This window comes from Triturus cristatus, chromosome 9 (assembly GCF_964204655.1).
Source record: "Triturus cristatus chromosome 9, aTriCri1.1, whole genome shotgun sequence".
In the NCBI taxonomy this organism is placed as follows: Eukaryota; Metazoa; Chordata; class Amphibia; order Caudata; family Salamandridae; genus Triturus; species Triturus cristatus.
The window spans coordinates 584,905,895-584,925,457 of record NC_140592.1 but is presented as its reverse complement, the minus strand read 5'-3'; the positions used below and the strand labels follow the sequence as shown (position 1 = coordinate 584,925,457).

Here is a 19,563-nt window from a genome sequence, read left to right as displayed (position 1 = left end):
CAGAACTAACAGGGTGTGGGAGGGAAAGAAGCCACACTGGCGGGGAATGGGAGGGGAAGAAGCAAAACAGATGGAAGTGGGAAGGGAAGAAGTAGAACTGACAGGGGGTGGAGGAGAAGAAGCCAAACGTGGGGTGTGGGAGGGAAAGAAGCAACAAAATAAAAAAAATAGTACCTCAATTAAAGCCCCAGCAGGGGAAGGACCGTGATCAAAATGAAGCAATCAGTACTTGGTCCATGTTTCAATAGAAAAAAAAGGCAGTGAAGCTGACTCACACTACCCAATTAGGAGGCAGCAAATGACAGTGACGATGAAGCCAAAGAAGGGTAAGCAATTGGCGGGCTCCAAGGCCCAAGAAAAAGCAAGAGCCAAAGCAAGTCCTAAAAAATGCAGACCACACTAATGCTTGTTTGATTGCAGTCGGCATGAGAGAAACTACCAGCAACCAGGAAGACAGCTTTGTAATCAGAAATCCCTCATGCTGTGCGCTCAGAAATGATATTGAGAGTGCTCGGTTTAACAGCTTAATTTCTATTAACAGTCTAAGGGGATTAAAAAAAGAGGTGGTTTTATAATGCTGAGTGATCTGACTCTGGCACACATTGTGACAAGCTGCAGGATCCGAACGGGGTCGGACTGGGACAGAAAACAGTCCCCTGGCATCAAAATATAAGTAGCCCACATTAGTTAATCACATAGATTTTAAAAAAAGTGGTCCATGTTTTCAAATCGGGGCAGTTTTGAACTTGAACACGTTATTTGCTAGGTATGGAAGACTGCATGGATTTAAGCTTGCAGCAGAGAATGTTTTAATATCTGAGAACCTTAATCATGAAACCCAGTAAAGCGGACCATAAAGCAAGACAGCGGACCATAAAGCAAGACCACAAACAGCAAAAAATGGGCCACATACTAACTAACCTAGCCGGGTCTGCTGGCTCAGTGGACTAATCCATCCACTGCAGAGGCCTGTGTTCGACTTCATGGTAACAGGTTAAAATCCAGCGGGTCCACTCAGCCTTTTTATCCATCTGAGGTTAATAAAATGAGTACCATTGAGTTGGGTAACAATAAACATCTGTTATTCAGCGCCAAGATTCCTCTGGGTGAACGTTCGCTTTACAAATACACATGTTTATGTAATCTGTGAGACCAGCCCATCGGCACTATCTGACAGCCCCATAGGCCAGTCCGACGGGAGTAGAGGCCTAACACCGATGCTAAATTCAAGAACGTCCAATACAATGTACCTGGATCGCATTTACTTAGCAGACGTTTGAGCACTGAAAACTCACAGAATGTTCAAACTTGTTGAATTATTATGTCAAGGAGCAGGTGTGGTCTAATGTGTAAAGTGTAGACGGATTATTTATGTAGGTACCTGGGCACTCATGGAGGCTTCACCACGTGGAACACTTTGGCCTCTGTTACGATCGTCTACTTAATTCCAATGGGGCTGGTCATAGAATTTACTGGTCCCATTGGTCTAAAAAGGTCGGTGGTAAAATGTCAAACCCTATATATTTCACTTGGAATACTCAGCTGCTGCAACAAGACCAATTACCTATCAGGGTCGCACTGGCCATAGGGCAGTCAGGCAGTGCTGGAAGGGCTGGTCTGACAGGACAGCGTGTGGGCTGTCTTTTTAGGTCTCGCTGAGACAGCGAAAGCTGTCTCTTTGAGACATTTTGTAAGTGGGCTTTCAAAAGTGCTACCCACATGGTTTTGCTGGCCTAGGGCTTGAGTTCACGATGGCGTGCACGTGCACAGCTGCTCCTCTGCTCCTTGCTTTCCCTCCTCCCTTCTCACCCAGCCCTTTGATGCTCTGCTCGATTACTTTCACTTTAGCCGCTTTGACCCTTGCATTTCCCCCTCCCTTCTCACCCTGCCCTTTGATGCTCTGCTAGATTACTTTCACTTTCGCCGCTTTGATGTTTGATCGCAAACGCGATCACTTCCGCTTGGTATAGCCTGTACTTGTTCTCATTGTCCTCACATATGCTCTTCCCTCTATGGTTTTCTCTCTGGTCTCACATGTGCTATTCCCTCTGTATTTTCACTCTGCCCTCACATGTGCTTTTCCCTCTCCATTTTTCTCTCTTTCCTCACACATGCTATTCCCTCTGTATTTGTCTCTCTTCCCTCACATGTACTCTTCCCTCTGCATTTTTTCTCTATGCTCTCACATGTGCTCTTCGCTCTGTATTTTTTTCTCTGCCCTCGCATGTGTTCTTCTCTCTATATTTTTCTCTCTGCTCTCACATGCTCTCTTCCCTCTATGTTTTTATCTCCGGTCTAACATGCGCCCTACCCTCTCTATTTTTCTCTCCTCCCTCACATGGACTCTTCCCTCTCTATTTTTCTCTCTGCCCTCACGTGCTTTTCCCTCTGTATTTTTCTCTCTGCCCTCACATACTCTTCCCTGTATGTTTTCCTCTTTGCCCTCAAGTGCACTCTTCCCTCTGATCACATGCATACACATCTATGCACACATACAAACACACACATGCATTTACACACACATATGAACATATACAAACACACACAGACATGCATAAACATATGCATATACATGCACACCAACACACCAACCCCACATACACATATAAACAAGCACGCACACCAACATACTCAAACACATATACATACCCACAAACATGCATACACAGAAATAGGTATACACACAAACATATGTGTACACATCCATGAAGACAAATGAACACAATGACACACCCATACTTGCACACCAACACACATATGCATACACAAACATATACACATACAAACACACACACATGCATACACACACAGATATATACATATAGACACACACACTGTGCACACACACGCATCTCCCGTACTGTCTCAGGGGAAGAGTCGGTGTCAGCTGTCTCCTAGAGGGAGATCTCGCATGAGACAGTAAGACTCAGAGACATGTGGCGGTGGGGAGAGACAGACATGCCTCCCTTTAATTGTGTTGTTGCAAGATGGTGACTATCTTCTGCCACTGGTGCATTCAGATAAGCGGCAGGAAGTTCGTCTGACACATGCACTGGTTTCAATTTCGAGAAAGTGGGGTGATAGTTTCACAGATCGGGAGTGTGTGTCAACACGTGTTTCTCCTTCACGGCAAGGCCAATCAGTACGTTTTGTTTAAACGTGTGGTCATGAATCCTTTAATTGCATAAGTGAGCAGGTATCAATGTAAACGACAATGTAACACTAATACCACATTTTCTGTCACTCTTGTGAACAGGTTTGCTGTGAATGTATGAATGAGAATGGCGTTTTAGAATAAGTTGCATGGAAAAGGGTCAACATGGTGTATACGTGTTTTTGGGTGTTTTTTTATTTTTTTTTAATTTATTTTTTATTGCATGGTTAACGTCATGATATACCGGATTCGGATGCTTCATTGCAGATCAGTTGTTTGGCCCGTGGTTATTTCCGAGTTTGGAAAATACTTTTGTATTGTTTCGATTCTTTTTGTCTCTGCCCTATCTCTTGGCTGCGTCCTTACTCTCTCCCATCTTCTCTCTCCACCTCTTTGCTACATGTTCTCTCATAATGTTTTCATTTTCCCCATCTCTCCTCTTTACTCTCTCTAATTCTTTTTTTGCTCCTTTTCTGTCTCTGTCCCTTCTCTCCTCTTTCTATCCCCACCTGTCCCTTCTCTAACCCCACTCCTCTTCCTCTGCCCGCCCCCCCATCCCTCTCTCTCGCAGTACTGCAGCATAGGCAGCACCAGGTCTCTGATGCCTTCTCAGTGTTGGCCCTGGGGGTGGAGGAGGTAAGTCAGCCCCCCAAGTGAATCCCATTATCAACAGATAGTGAACCTCTATTTACCAACATGTACGGAGCGGTCTCGAGTGACGGCTGATGTGAACAGTGATCTGCTCTCGGCCCCGGCAGGGCCTGTGGGGTGGGGGCGTTACCTTACACTAGGAGAGGAAGTAAAAGTGATATCCTCCCCTCCCCCCACTCCACCACTGTCTCTCCTCACCCTCCACCTCCGTCTCTCCTCCACTTCGGATTCCCTTCCAACTCGGTCTCTCCTTACCCTCCACCTCGGTCTCTCCTTACCCTCCACCTGGGTCTCTCCTTACCCTCCACCTCGGTCTCTCCTCACCCTCCACCTCGGTCTCTCCTCACTCTCCACCTCGGTCTCTCCTCACCCTCCACCTCCGTCTCTCCTCACCCTCCAACTCCGTCTCTCCTCACCCTCCACCTCCGTCTCTCCTCACCCTCCACCTCCGTCTCTCCTCACCCTCCAACTCTGTTTCTCCTCACCCTCCACCTCACCCTCCACGTGTCTCTCCTCACCCTCCACCTCACCCTCCTCACCCTCCACATGTCTCTCCTCACCCTCCACGTCTCTCCTCACCCTCCACGTGTCTCTCCTCACCCTCCACATGTGTCTCTCCTCACCCTCCACGTGTCTCTCCTCACCCCCACACGTCTATCCTCACCCTCCACACGTCTCTCCTCACCCTCCACACGTGTCTCTCCTCAGCCTCCATACGTGTCTCTCCTCACCCTCCACACGTGTCTCTGCTCACCCTCCACACGTGTCTCTGCTCACCCTCCACATGTGTCTCTGCTCACCCGCCACGTGTCTCTCCTCACCCTCCACACATCTCTCCTCACCCTCCACACGTCTCTCCTCACCCTCCACACGTCTCTCCTCACCCTCCACATGTCTCTCCTCACCCTCCACACGTCTCTCCTCACCCTCCACACGTCTATCTCCTCACCCTCCACCTCACCCTCCACACGTGTCTCTCCTCACCCTCCGTGTCTCTCCTCACCCTCCACATGTCTCTCCTCACCCTCCACGTGTCTCTCCTCACCTTCCATGTCTCTCTTTACCCTCCACGTGTCTCTCCTCACCCTCCACACGTCTCTCCTCACCCTCCACACGTGTCTCTCCTCACTCTCCACACGTGTCTCTCCTCACCCTCCACACGTGTCTCTCCTCACCCTCCATGTCTCTCCTCACCCTCCACACGTGTCTCTCCTCACCCTTCACACGTGTCTCTCCTCACCCTCCACACGTGTTTACTCACCCTCCGCCTCACCCTCCACATGTGTCTCCTCCTCACCCTCCACATGTGTCTCCTCCTCACCCTCCACAGGTGTCTCCTCCTCACCCTCCACATGTGTCTCTCCTCACCCTCCACACGTGTCTCTCCTCACCCTCCACACGTGTCTCTCCTCACCCTACACGTGTCTCTCCTCACCCTCCACGTGTCTCCCCTCACCCTCCACGTGTCTCTGCTGCACGCCTCACACTGCTGCACGCCACACACTGCTGCACGCCTCACACTGCTGCACGCCACACACTGCTGCATGCCGCTGCACGCCACACTGCTGCACGCCTCACACTGCTGCACGCCACACACTGCCACACACTGCTGCATGCCGCACACTGCTGCACGGCGCACACTGCTGCATGCCGCACACTGCTGCACGCCGCACACTGCTGCACGCCACACACTGCTGCACGCCACACACTGCTGCACGCCACACACTGCTACACGAAACATTGCTGCACACCACACACTGCTGCACGGCACACACTGATGCAACCGGCACACTGCTGCACGCCACACACTGCTGCACACTGCTGCATTACTCACTGCTGCATGCTGCATGACACTGCTGCACGCCGCACACTGCTGCACACTGCTGCACGCTGCTGCACGCCACAGTGCTGCATGCCTCACACTGCTACACGAAACACTGCTGCACGCCGCACACTGCTGCACGCCGCACACTGCTGCACGCCGCTGCACGTCACAGTGCTGCATGCCTCACACTGCTACACGAAACACTGCTGCACGCCGCACACTGCTGCATGCCTCACACTGCTGCACGCCGCACACTCCTGCACTCCACACACTGCTTTTATGCGAGTTTATGCTACTGACATTGTAAATGACAATGCCTTTTATTTGTTTTAAAACCAAAACATAAATAAAAGGCATTGTAATTTTACAATGCCAATAGCTCAAACTCTTATAAATGCGAGACCTATTGCATTGCAAATGCTTGTTTTGGCTGTTGGTGGGCCTGTTTTATGTCCTGACAGGCAGGTTTTTACTATTGATTTCACTGATTTTATCACAAACATTGCCTGCGGAAAGCTCAAATCCACGCAGTGTTCCATCTTACCTTACACAACACTTAAACAGAGAGGGCCTTATTTATGAAGGCCATGCGCCACTGGTGCGTCACTTTTAAAATGGGACAAAGTTACAGACCAGTGGCACAAGGCCTTCATAAATAAGGCCCAGTGTTTTTACCAGTTTAAAACTTCCTCAATTTGCAAACATGGACCACTTTTGAGCTATCTAATTCACTAACGGGAGCCACTTTTATTTTGGTGCCCTGGACTAGTTTCTTTCCCAGCCTTACCCTGATACCTAGTAAGAAATTAGGAATGACCATATAAATTGGGTGTAGAATTTCCGATTCACTGGTAATTTCTTATTTTTGTGCAGTCCTACTTGTAATCCCTAGTAACTCTCCCAGCCAAATTCATCGGTACAAACCTTATCTGTAACTCGGAGGGCGAAGTTATCAGGCAGATAGCTTGGGCACTTGAAATTCGGCCCCTTGTACAATCTTTGGCACATTAATCGTTTGTACTGCAGCAGGTTGTGTGACAAAGGCAAGCCCATCTGTGTCTGGATTTCACAGATATGTCAGCCAGATTATGTCAGACGCTAGAGCTACAACTGGTAATGTAAACTAAAGGTGTTATTTCTGAGACGCCTACCTGAAGTCATAGGAACCATAAAAAATGTAAACTTTTGACATTCAGGGGCATATGTACAAGCCCCTATAGCCACGGGAACGTCACTTTTTTGGACATTCCAGTGGCGATAGGGGCTTCGCCTTATTTACATGGCAGCGTTAAGCCACTTAACTTGGCTTAATGCTGCCTTGTACATAAGGCCCCCTTTCATGCTATTCTTAGCGTAAAAGTGGTGGGCAGTGTGTGTTGTGGTGGGCGTACCACTGCAACACCCATTGATTTTGACACTGCCCCCTATTTACAAGGGTGGCGTAAATAGGAGGCAGTGCCAAAATTATGACCAGGGAAAACCTGGTCTTAACTTAACGAAACAAGGAGAAATGCATTATTTCTCCTCGTTTTTGCTTTTTCCATGTGTGCCTCCTTGTGCTGCACACATGGAAAAAGCAAAACGCCTTGGATTGTTTATGTGTAGGAAGGTGTCCCTTCCTGCACATAAACAATCCAAAAATTACATTTTGTAACTTCCTTGTGTGCCACATTAAGCAGCACACATAGAAGTGACAAAATGACATTTAAAGATTGTTTATGTGCAGGAAGGGACACCTTCCTACACATAAACAATCTTCCACTGCACGCAGACACTCTTGCACTATGGTGCAAGGGTGCCAGTGTTGGCGCTAAGCTGCTATGGTGCAGTTGAAAATGCAAGGCTGCACCATATTCTTCTAAATATGATGCAGCCTTGCGTGTCTGAAGTGGCGGAGTGAGGCGTTAAGCCATGACAACTAACGCCTCACTCCACCACTTCTTTGTACATATGGCCCTCAGTTCACTTAAACAGAGTCACGTTCCATGCCTGTGCAAAAGACAACAACAGCAAACATCTCTGGACCATGCTATATAACATCAGATCTGTGTCTAAACACTGACAGATATATGATCTGATTATTCGATTCAAGTTGAACCTATTGTTTCTTACTGAACCTTTGCTGGCTGAGGATAGTGCTCCCTTTATTGATAAACTAGTATCACCAGATGTTAAAATTCATAGTAGAGGCAGACACCTGAAAGCAGGGGGTGGGGGGGGGGGTGCTGCATTAATATACCATGAGTTTTAAAAGTTTGCTATTTGGACCCTGCAAATTAACTATGATGTTTAAACATTAGGTTGTGATTGCTCATTGGGCAACATCAATCTGAATGTTATGATATTTTACCTGCCTTCTCACTTACCTTTTTTCCAATCTTTCTTCATGGGTTGAGGAGAAAACCACCTAGGCTGTTCATAGAGGCAATCTGATGTTGGAAGGGTTTGGAGGCTGTGAGAGCACAGAAGTGGCCAGCCTGTGTGATCACAGAAGGGGCCAGCTTGGTGCTGGTGCGGCTTGTGCCCGGCTGCTCACTGGTGCTCCAGACTCTTCTTGGACCCTCTTTTGGACTTTTGCGCCACCATCCTGTGCAACCCGAATCCACAAGGAAGAAATATTAAAACAAAAAAAGGGGGCAGGGAGGTGCGGCACAAGACTGTCAACTAATCCACACTGGATTAGTTCCCCCTCCCCCCGCCTTGTACTCCTGATGGAGATTGACAATGGGAGTAAGAACCCGAACTTGGCCACGCCGGAGCCGAGTCAAAGGAGTCAAAGTAATCCAAGTCACTATGAGCCTGTAAAATTAAGTGAATAAATCCAAGGAGAAATCCAAAGTTTAAAGTTGTAAATTTAATCCAGAGAATATAAAATCCCATCCATCTCCAACAAGTGCCAGGTGCAACTGGCTAACCACAGAACAGTAGCATTCTATTTCCATGGTGCTAATCAAAGGGAAACACATATGTACAGGGAGATTCACATAGAGGATGCAGATCATTACATAAGAAACACTTAAAGCACTATATTACATACCTTCCTTCCACAAAAGGAACAAGTTATTTACTCATAACAAAATCTTTGAATTTTGTAGGCATGGTTTTGGTTCTGACACTCCTCTCCTTAATGTGACTGGGACAGAGGGAAGAATCATTAGAGATTTGATGACACAACAAACCATTTCCTATAATAGAAGAATTCTTGATAACGGCAACCCTATTAAGTTTCCATATACAAGAATCTTCAGTCTTGATAGCATTAGTAAAGACTTTTATGACCTTATGAGGTTTTAAAAACAACCCAGAGGACTTCCGACCCAGTGGAGCCTTGATCATGACCAAATCCCCAACATTCACCCCAGTAGTTTTAACAGCTTTCCTGAGGTCAAAATATTGTTTGCGCGCTTCAATCTTATCCTTCTCCCTACACTTCCAAACATCATTCTCAGAAACATTATCCTTCTTTGAGACTACATCATTGACCCAGAAAGGTGCCACAAGAGTGCTAGGATTTCTTGCTTTCAGGAGTTCAAAAGGGGTCCGCCCAGTCGTGGAATGTGGAGAGAATCTATAGGATTCTACCTTTTTATTTACCTCCTTTTTCCAATCCAAACAATTCTGTTTCGATAAGGAGATTGTTTCTTTAAGCCCACGGACAAAGCGTTCTACAATACCATTTGTTTCCGGATGGTACAGCGAACGTCTTTTATGTTTGCCGGAACATTTTTCTAAGAATTTTTCCATTTCAACAGACACAAATTGGACACCTTTATAACATGCAGAAAAGCAACTGGGTTATAGGTGACTGCACTGCCTTGACATGTCACACAGTAGTAATAGGTGTATTGCCCACCTCAGATGGCCAGCTGCCACGAGACCATAAATAAATTCACATTCACAAAGGTATGTGAGGCAATACGTTTCAATGTTTCACAGTATGCATAAAAGGTACAGTTAATTAGGGAGTCCACGCTGAAGCTTGTGTTCTTAGCTGATCTTTTAATCTTGAAATGTTTCAAAGTTCAGTACAGCCAACGCGTTTCACCCAAACATGGGCTTCTTCAGGGCAACTTGTGGAAGCCAACGAAGCACCTTTGGTGAAATAAAGGCATTACATAGTGTCTTCTATTGCCTAGGATTACCAGAACTTATTCACTGCAAGACCCAATTTTCAAGACTCTACATTTACACTTTTATTTCACCAAAGGTGCTTCGTTGGCTTCCACAACTTGCCCTGAAAAAGCCCATGTTTGGGTGAAACGCGTTGGCTGTTCTGAAAAAATTGGACACCATTGTCCGTTAATAAACAACCAGGTAGGCCTACCCTTGTAAAGCTTTCCTTTAAAAAGGAAATAACATGTTTGGAATCAATAGACCTGGTTAGTTTTATTTCCAGCCTCCTAAAAAATCATTGTCAATCAGTACAAGGACATATGTCTCAGCATCATCAATAATGACTGGCCCTAATATGTCTAGTGCTAGATCTTTCCAAGGACCCTCCGGTCGCTGTCTGATAACCATGGGTTGGACTCTAGGTTTCTTCACTAAGAGCGCAAGGTATGCATTCCCTGACGGCACGGTCCACCTGAAGGTCAACCCCAGGCCACCAGTAACTAAGCCTCAATCTCTCTTTCGTTTTAGACATTCCTTGGTGACCCCTGTGAGCTAACTCAATCAAATTTGCACGAAAAACTGAGGGGGGAATACGTTTTAACCCTCTGAAAATGAGACCATGTGTTTCAGAAAGTTCATTTCTGACATTCCAAAATTTCTCCAATTCACCATTTCCTTTTTTAACCCACCCCTTTTTAATCAGAGTGGATAGTTCCCTCATAACCTCATCATTCATACATTCTTTTTTCCATTCTTCTTCTTTTATGCCATTGTGCTCAATGTTGCACACCCACTCATACTCCTTGTTATCTTCCATGAAGGACTCGTCCCCATTAGTACATACAAGTCTCGACAGGGTGTCCACAGTGTAATTTCTTGCCCCAGGTAAATACTCGACCTCGAAATTATAAACCTGAAGACCGACAACCCATTTGGATATCCGGCTTGAAATCGAATCAATACCCTTCTTATTAAAAAACTCCCATAAAGGTTTATGGTCAGTCTTTACATAGAATTTAGAACCCCAGAGTAGGCTTTTTAATTTCTTTACAGCCCAGTATATGGCTAGAGCGTCTCTTTCTATCACAGAATACCTTAACTCGGCCCCCTTAAGACTCCTGGAGAGAAAAAGAATCACCTTAACTTCATTATCTTTTTCTTGTTGAAGAACAGCCCCAAGGCCCTTCATGCTCGCATCAGTAATTGAAACATTCTTCAAAGCGGGGTCAAAACTTCTTAACTTTGGAGTGTCTTTCAAGTGTGCCTTTAACCTGTCAAAGTCTTCTTCACATTGTGGTGACCATACAAAATCAACCCGTTTTCATAACAATCTCCTCATGTTAACACTTTTTTCAGCAAACCCACGTACAAATTTGCTGTAGTATTCAGCCATACCCAGGAATTTCATCAATTCATCTTTACTAGAAGGAGAGGCTAAATTATGTATGGCTTCAATCAAATCTTGTTTAGGTTATTTACCCCTCTCTGAAATATTGTGCCCCAAGCAATTGATAGAAGACTTTTTAAATTTGCATTTATCTAATCTTACGGTGAGATTAAACTGGTTAAATCTTTCAAACACTTCCCTCACTCTTAAATCATGTTCTTCTTCATTACTTCCAAAACTCAACACATCATCTTGGTATATCTTTACTCCTGGTAGATCTCGTAACACTCTTTCAAATGCCCTTTGAAAAATGGACGCAGCCGAAACTAACCCAAAAGGTAGTCTAACAAATCTGAAAGTGCCAAATGGAGTGATGAAGGCAGTGTAGTCCTTGGACTCTTCATCCAACAAAATCTGATGGTACACAGATTTTAAATCTACAGTAGAGAACACTTTGGCGTCTTTTAGTAGCATGAGCATTTCAGAAATCTTAGGAATAGGGTACCTATCCACAATGACCTGCTTGTTAAGAGCTCTCAAATCTATGCACAGACGCAAACTACCATCGGATTCGCGAGCTGCGACTACTGGCGCCAAGCATTGGGTTCCTTCCACTTCCTCTATGTTACCATCTGATTTTAACTTATCAATCTGTTTCTTCATTTCATCTTTCACAGAGAAAGGTACGCTGCGCACTTTGCTTGATACAGGTACCGCACCCGCAACCAATTTGATTTTATGCATATACCCGCGTAGACACCCCAAATCACTACTAAAGACATTGGGAAAAGATGCTTTAAGGTTGGAAATATAGCCAACATTTTTATCCACAGAGTTGACTGAATTAACTTTGAAATTTTCCCGTAACAGAATTGGAGGATCACTGTTAGGGTCCAATATGACGCCAAGGTCTTCTTGGTGAAACCAACTTAATAGCTATCACCCATGTGAGGAATATAAACCTTACCTGCAGTGAATCTTCCTTTATATTCTATCAAGCCCTCAAAATAACCTAGCAGTTTGATAGGCTCCCCTCCATAAGGGAAAGGCTTGATATCAGCTTTAATTAATTTTACCTTCTCTTTCAGACATTGCAAATAAAAGTCCTTGGAGACAATAGAAATGTTTGCACCAGAGTCGAATAGCATTCGAGTCCCTCTACCTCCAATCACAACTGTGTCAAAAGGCCCCTTTTTATTCTTGCCAAAAACTTGTGAGATAATCTGTCCACAATCAAGATCAGAATCGGTAACCCCTTCCATTCATTCATTCAGAATAATAGACTGCACCTTTGTTTTAGATTTTTTTGTGCGGCAAACACTCGTGTAGTGACCCACTTTCTTGCACTTGGAGCAAGTACTTTTTAACGCTGGACACCTTTTGTCGTTGGCTAAATGACCTCAATTCCCACAACGAAAACACTTGGGCTGAAACATATTGTTCTGAGTTGAACGCCAAGTCCCGCCCTCAGAGTTGTGCTTAACGTCTTTCTTCATCACACTTCCTTTAGAGCTCACTTTAACTTCATGTACTCCATCAACATTCTTTTCCTGTTTAGTAATGATCTCCACACATTTTTGTGAATACTCTATTTGCTTAGCAATAGTGATTACTTTGTCTAACGAAGGCTCGTCTTTCTGCCAAATATCATCCCAAACCTTTTGTATGTTACAGCCAAGCATAAATTGGTCTCTTATTCTTTCCTCAATCAACCCAACAAACTTGCATGAAGAACCCAATTTCCTCAACGCTGTAATATAATTTTCCGCCTATTCACCCTCATTTTGATTTCTCTTGCCAAAATGGTACCTTTCTAAGATGGTGCTCACTTTTGGCAGATAGTGTCTATCTAACTTTGTAATACATATCTCATACTCATTTAAGGTATTGTCGTCTACTTCAGGAAGGTGGTCAAACACTTCTTGACCTTCTGATCCCAGACAATGTAATAGAAGTGCAGTTCTTCTCTCAGCACTCAGATTGGTGCCACATACCATCGCATACCTCTCAAACACCTTCTTCCATTTTTGCCATTTTATGGGTGGATCACCCGGGGATGACGAAAAGAAACGTAGTGTCGCTACATTCTGCATTATGTAACTCTATGTAAATGTAATGATTAATTTATGAAATAAAATAAAAATAGTGTGAATAAATTGTCACAGAAAAACAAAAATTAGTTACCTAAAGGAGAGCAATATTGTGAGATCTCTTATGCAACTTATTGAATATTAAAAGTCTCTTAACTTCCCACAATGGAAATAGAAAACGAAAAGAGATTACTAATTGTAAACACATGTGGTGAGCTTGGTGAAAAATAGACACAATGACACTTGCAAACAAAATATCTGCAATTCATATGTGAATCTAAATCTACTTAATGCCTCCTTAATGTCACTTAGTCTCCTACCATAGAAAGGGAAAAAAGCTTGATATTAATGAATAGTAAACACGTGTAGTGAAAATTATAACAACAAATTAATATGCCCCTTGTAAATATGAATTACTGCAATTCACAAAATAACGATTAGGTGGGGATGTGACACCAGACACTTCTTATTTCTTTCCCTTCTCTTTCCTTTTTAAAAACGAACTCCAGCATATTTATCCACGATGAATTATCGTTTATGCGCCCGATGTTCAGCCCTTGTGTTTCCTTGTATCCATGGAAACACTCTTGATCATAGGGAGCGCAAGATGGAGGACACGTTGCGTTCCTGACGTGATGCGTCGTGATGACTCCAAACAACGTCATAGGATTCGTGCAGTGAAGCGAAGAGAAGAGGAAACAAAGACTGGAACGTTCCTGCGGAGGAGCCGAGCGCCACACCACACGATGCGTGCACACAAGCGTTTGAAAAATGCAGACTGGGATACAAATTCTATAACTAGGTGAGTTATGCCGTGCGTGCGCAAGAGTCTTTTTAAAAGATGCCGAATGAGACCAAAACTCACCAACTTCACTCACAGTTCCTCAACAAATATTTCAAGACCCATTTTTAGCGCTAATAGGAAACTTCGCGCCACACTCTTGACATAGAAATGTAGCTGATCCACAACAAAGTAAAAAAAAAAGCACGTTCCCAGCAAAGTTTCAATACTCCTCCCTCACGTGGTGTGTGTCAAATATTTCCAGAGTTCTTTATCGCTGATAGGAAACTTCACGCCACACTCTCGACATAGAAGTGTAACTGGTCCACAACAAACTGTCGTAAATAAATTATTACGCGTTCTGAATTTCTATATATCAATATGATCATGCATGAAGCAAGAGGCTGAGTCCGTGGTATCAGGTTCAAAAAGGGCTTTATTCAAATAACTCGAGTTATAGGGAGAATAGTTCCATCACCACAAGGGATCAGGACCAGGATTCTCAAAAAGATATTCTTCAACTTTATTCACAGAGTACAGTATATATATGTTTGTAATAATATACGTAAGCAAGAAAGCTTCAGGCGGAGCAAGAGAGAATGAGATAAGAGCATGTGGGTGTGTAAGTAGGCGTGAAGGTGGGCGTCCACTTGATGATAATAGGTAAGTGTCATAGGTGGGTGGATGCCTGGAGGGGGTTGTGTGATCAGCTGGAACTTTACTGGAAATTTACTTACTCGTGCTCAACTCGAGCATGACGTGTAACTGACGTGTGAAAGGGTTGCTATGCAACCGGGGAGTCTGGAGTCTGAAAATGAGGCCTTCAGTGTCAGGGCGACCAGCACATCTTGTATTATCTGATATCTAAAGTCTGGAGCAGGGACTGATTCGTGACATAGGTTGCCCATCACCAAGGGCCAATGTGGCATTTATTTCTTCGTTTACTGCTGAAGTCTTACATGGGGGCTATGGGCTTTTCACTGACGTGAGCTTTGTAATCGCACAAAAAGAGACAGAAAGGCTAGGCTTTCTCCTTTGCAGATGGGTCATGTTTATCCCTCCTTCTCCAGGCAGGAATGTGGTTTCGGTAGGAGTAAGCAGATAACCGTGCTCAATACTGTCTCGGACAGGGCCCCTTTGGCTGAGGCCCAAGTGTGCAAGGCCAAGGATACGCAGTTACAGCTTTCAGAGCGTTCTGAGGCCTGAAACCTCTTTTCGGCTCTGGCTGCGCCACAATAATGGAAATGCGGGAAAACATGATGCAAAACGTGTAGGCCTCAGAGCAGATTTGTCGTTTCTCTCATGGGAGACTGGATCATGGCAGGCCACGTTATAGCATAAGCATCATGATAGACAGGCCATGGAGGGGAAATACATGGGTTACATGTATGTGCACATGAGTGACGGGGGAACACACGGGGACACATAGGCCTTATGATATTTTATTTTCCTCATTCCCTCCTTGTCCCCTAGTGGACCCTCATGTCACATCTATTCTCATGAGACAGTCAATCTGTTCTTGCAGCATTATTTTACCATTTTCAATGCTCTGTAAATGGGGATGTGGAACACGTGCAGTAGCACACAGGCCGCAAATGGCCGGGCCACACTGCAGACATAGGCAACAACTGAATATCATCAGTAGTATTAGTCCACAGACGGTCAACACTTTCCATCCCCATGCTGATACTATTTCCCAGAGCCAACTGGACCAAGTCCACGTGCCTGGGTCTTGGTGTATGCTTTGGGCAATCTTGTGAAGTCTTGTTATTGCTTTGTATACAGACGGTGCGTTATTAGGAATGAAAACGCAACAGCTGGAACCGATGACCCTACAGGCCCCGCCCCTATCCGCTAGGATGACGTCAAGAACAAGACGATTCTGAAGAATGACCATTCTCATAGCAGACTGTTCCTGGGTCAAGTTCCCCAGGGCTGATGCAGTCTCATTAGCAACTGTTTCTAGAATCCTTGTTAGCCTGCGGATAAGTTTACTATTCTGGACGGGACCTATGAAGAAAAAGAATCCTTTGTTGAAATCTGTATATTGTTCCCAAGCTGTTTCAGTCTGGTCAATGCCAGAGGCATCGAGCCCTCGTCTGTGTCTGATAAATGCTAGTTGGAGATTTTGATGATAGTTCGATGGGGCCAAGAAAACCGGTGGTAAAAGAAATGATATATAGCACGTCCCACCCCAGTCTAAGGGCAGTTGTACATAGGCTGTCTGGCCACAAATAAAGTAGGTGTGTCGTGATGCTCTGAAGTAAGACTTTCCTTTGTCTTTAAACACTATTATAGTGTTACACTCGCTGTGCCCCAAATGTACAGAGCCTTCTTTTCTGACACACAAGTTCCCTTTTACTGGCAGGACTGTGATTGAGGATGGACCTAAATTGTGTATGGGCTTAACATTCAACACTATAAAGTCGAGGGTCACATTACCTTGCAGATACTCTTCATTTTCTAGATCTGTACCTTTCCTTTGGGGAAGACCTTCTTCATCTGGGAAACATGCTTCATTCATGACTTTATTCAAATTACCCCATACCCAGTCGCCCCTACACTCCTTGTCTTGACATTCTTTGGCATCACCGTTGATGGATGTCATTAAGGCAAACCATGCTCCGCAAGAACCATTATGGGAGAATGGAAATGGGAAAAGAGGCAACACTCCCTTCACCTTCTGATACAGGGGAAGTCGGCCACAGACCCAGCAGTCTGTAGCATTGCTAGTCTGATGTGAATGGTGCAGCATCTGAATAAGGGTATTGTTGCGTAAGGCAAGTCGATATGATAGCTCATGGGATGGCAGATCACTAAATGTGTGCTTTATGGTATCATTAGTAGAAGAGTGTAAGAGTGAAGCAATAGGAGGAAAAATAGCATGTAGTATTAAGCTGATACATATTATCGTTATGTGGGGAAGATAGTCAGGGGACGTGGGAACCTCCGAACCGGCCGCCGTCAAGGAAGGCTACGGGTGGTAGCGAGGGACAAAGCGCGATCGCGGACGGAAACACGGCACGACCGGAAACTCAGCCTTTATTAGCACAACAATAAGCGGCAGGAGCCGATGCGTAGTGCAAGCCTCAGTGCCTCCCCCGGTGGCAGGCTCCGCGGCGGCGGCCCGCTGTGCCGGTGCTCCCCGGGGCCCGGGAAAGTGCGGTAAAACAATAGAGACAGGGCCCGCGGGAGCTCTGCCGCGGCGCACCCAGTGTGCCTCTGTGACACATAAACAAGTGCGCTCTGTCTCCCGCGGACACCGGCTGCTGTCCGCGCCACACGCCGGGGCTTAGCTGCCCTCCCGGCCGCATCACTGAACCCGGGCCCCTGACTAAGAAGCGCCCTCAAAACAAACCGGGTTTGGCGACGCCACTGAGCACCCTCTGTTCCTCAGCCTGGGATGCCTGCCAATCACTATTCGGTGAGGGTACCCCTCGCACATCTCCAGTGAAAGAACTTTACTCATCCTTGGGGTACACGGCTCGCCCCTCTTATCTGCTTGAAGCAAAATTCCCTGGGTTACGAAGAATTTCCTTCACGTAGACTGTGTGGATACGACCCCACCTATCCTTCAAACACCTGGGCAAAGAGCCCCCACCATCCATTGATCTGCTGAAGATCCCGTGCCGCACCTTGCGGCCCTCTCTCCACCATGGCACACCAGCAGGTGACCAGTTCGCAGAAGGCCTTAATGCTGGAGCTCAAGTCCCTGCAAGAGGAGCCTGTCGAAGGTTTCAGGATCACGCTGGTGGACGAGTCGGATCTCTATAACTGGGAGGTGGCGATCTTCGGGCCCCCCAATACCCTCTACGAGGGGGGCTACTTCAAGGCTCATATTAAATTCCCCATGGACTATCCTTACTCACCTCCAACTTTCAGGTTCCTGACCAAAATGTGGCATCCCAATATTTACGAGAATGGGGATGTATGCATTTCAATTCTTCACCCACCTGTAGATGATCCGCAAAGTGGAGAGCTACCATCCGAGAGGTGGAACCCTACGCAGAATGTCAGGACAATCTTACTAAGTGTAATATCGTTACTCAATGAGCCCAACACCTTCTCACCAGCCAATGTGGATGCTTCAGTCATGTTTAGAAAATGGAGGGACAGTAAAGGAAAAGACAAAGAATATGCAGAGATCATAAGTTATGCACAGAAAAAATAAAAAAATCAAAGTCACTATACATCTACCACGTAATATTTTACAGTATTTGCTTTTCATCTTGCTCTTTTTCTCATCCGCAGTATCCAAGATCTTATGCAAGCCAGAATACATGTTCAACCGCTTCACCACCTAGTGGACTTAATTGATCAAACGGGTTCTGACTTTTTAGATCTAAGTTTAGCTTTGTACTCCTGCTGGGGAGTCTTTTCTAGTAAAGGGGGCTCAAAGTCTGAAGTCTTTATGTCCTTTTTAAACGAATCGTTATTTCCAAAGTAGCGTTTACAATGATGAAGATGAACCCATCCTTTCCGTCCTTCGACTTTAACAGCGGTCCTCGTGGTCAATAATACCAGCTTGGGCGTCTTCCACCTCGGCTCAAGAGGGCTCGTTCTATCAAAGTTCCGTATGACTACATAATCCCCAGGAACGAGGGAATGTTCCTTGACCTGGGTGTTGTCAGGGAAGGCGGCAGCAACCTGCGAACGACAAGAGAGTAGTGCAGACATCAAGGAAGCCAGGTAATCTGTCAGCATGTTACTATCAACATCAGTGATCTTTTTAGACATTGGAGTGCCCCACATATTCGGTGGTCTACCAAAGACCACTTCATAGGGAGATAAGCCTGTTCTAGAATGGGCTACCATTCGCATGTAAAAGAGGGCAACCGGCAGGGCTACCATTCAATCTACACCTTTGTCTGCGCAAATCTTTGCTAGTTTTATCTTTAAGGTCTGATTATGTCTTTCTACAAGGCCTGCTGCCTCAGGATGTCGTACACAATGGAACTTCCAGGTATACCCTAACAGAAGGGACACCTGTTTCATGAGTTCAGAGGAGAAAGGCTGACCGTTGTCGGAATATACGGCACACGGTAATCCATAATGTGGGAAAAACTCTCGTACCAATTGTCTGGCGGTAGTTACAGCAGTATAATCAGGGACTAGATAGGCCTCTGTCCATCTTGATAGGGAACATACTACTACTAGGACATATTTGTAACCTCTGCATCTGTCCATTTGGATATAATCCATTTGGAGGACTTCAAAAGGATGGTCAGGTGGATGGAATCCACCTTGTTCCATTGGAATGCCTTTACCTGGATTGAATTGGCAACAGATCATACATGTTCTGACCTTTTGTTTCGCTGCTGCATGCAGGTGCTTGTTGAACCATATATTCTGTAAGCTGTCTAGCATTGCTTTTTCTCCTAAGTGTACAGGACTATGTGCGGTATTTATGATCACTTGTACCATTGAATCAGGAAGAAACCATGTTTCTTTGCCCTTAGTCATCCAACCCTGATCAGTCAGTACCCCTCCTTGTTCCGACCATTTCTTCAATTCGTCTAGAGTAGCATGTGTCTGTATGTCTTGTACGTCCTTGGAAGGATC

The 19,563-nt window shown here is 45.4% G+C and overlaps 1 pseudogene; it reads left to right on the top strand.

The window, feature by feature from the left end:
• Nucleotides 1-17,333: 17,333 nt before the first annotated feature.
• On the top strand, nucleotides 17,334-18,172 carry LOC146798355 (ubiquitin-conjugating enzyme E2 R2 pseudogene; annotated as a pseudogene).
• Nucleotides 18,173-19,563: the final 1,391 nt, after the last annotated feature.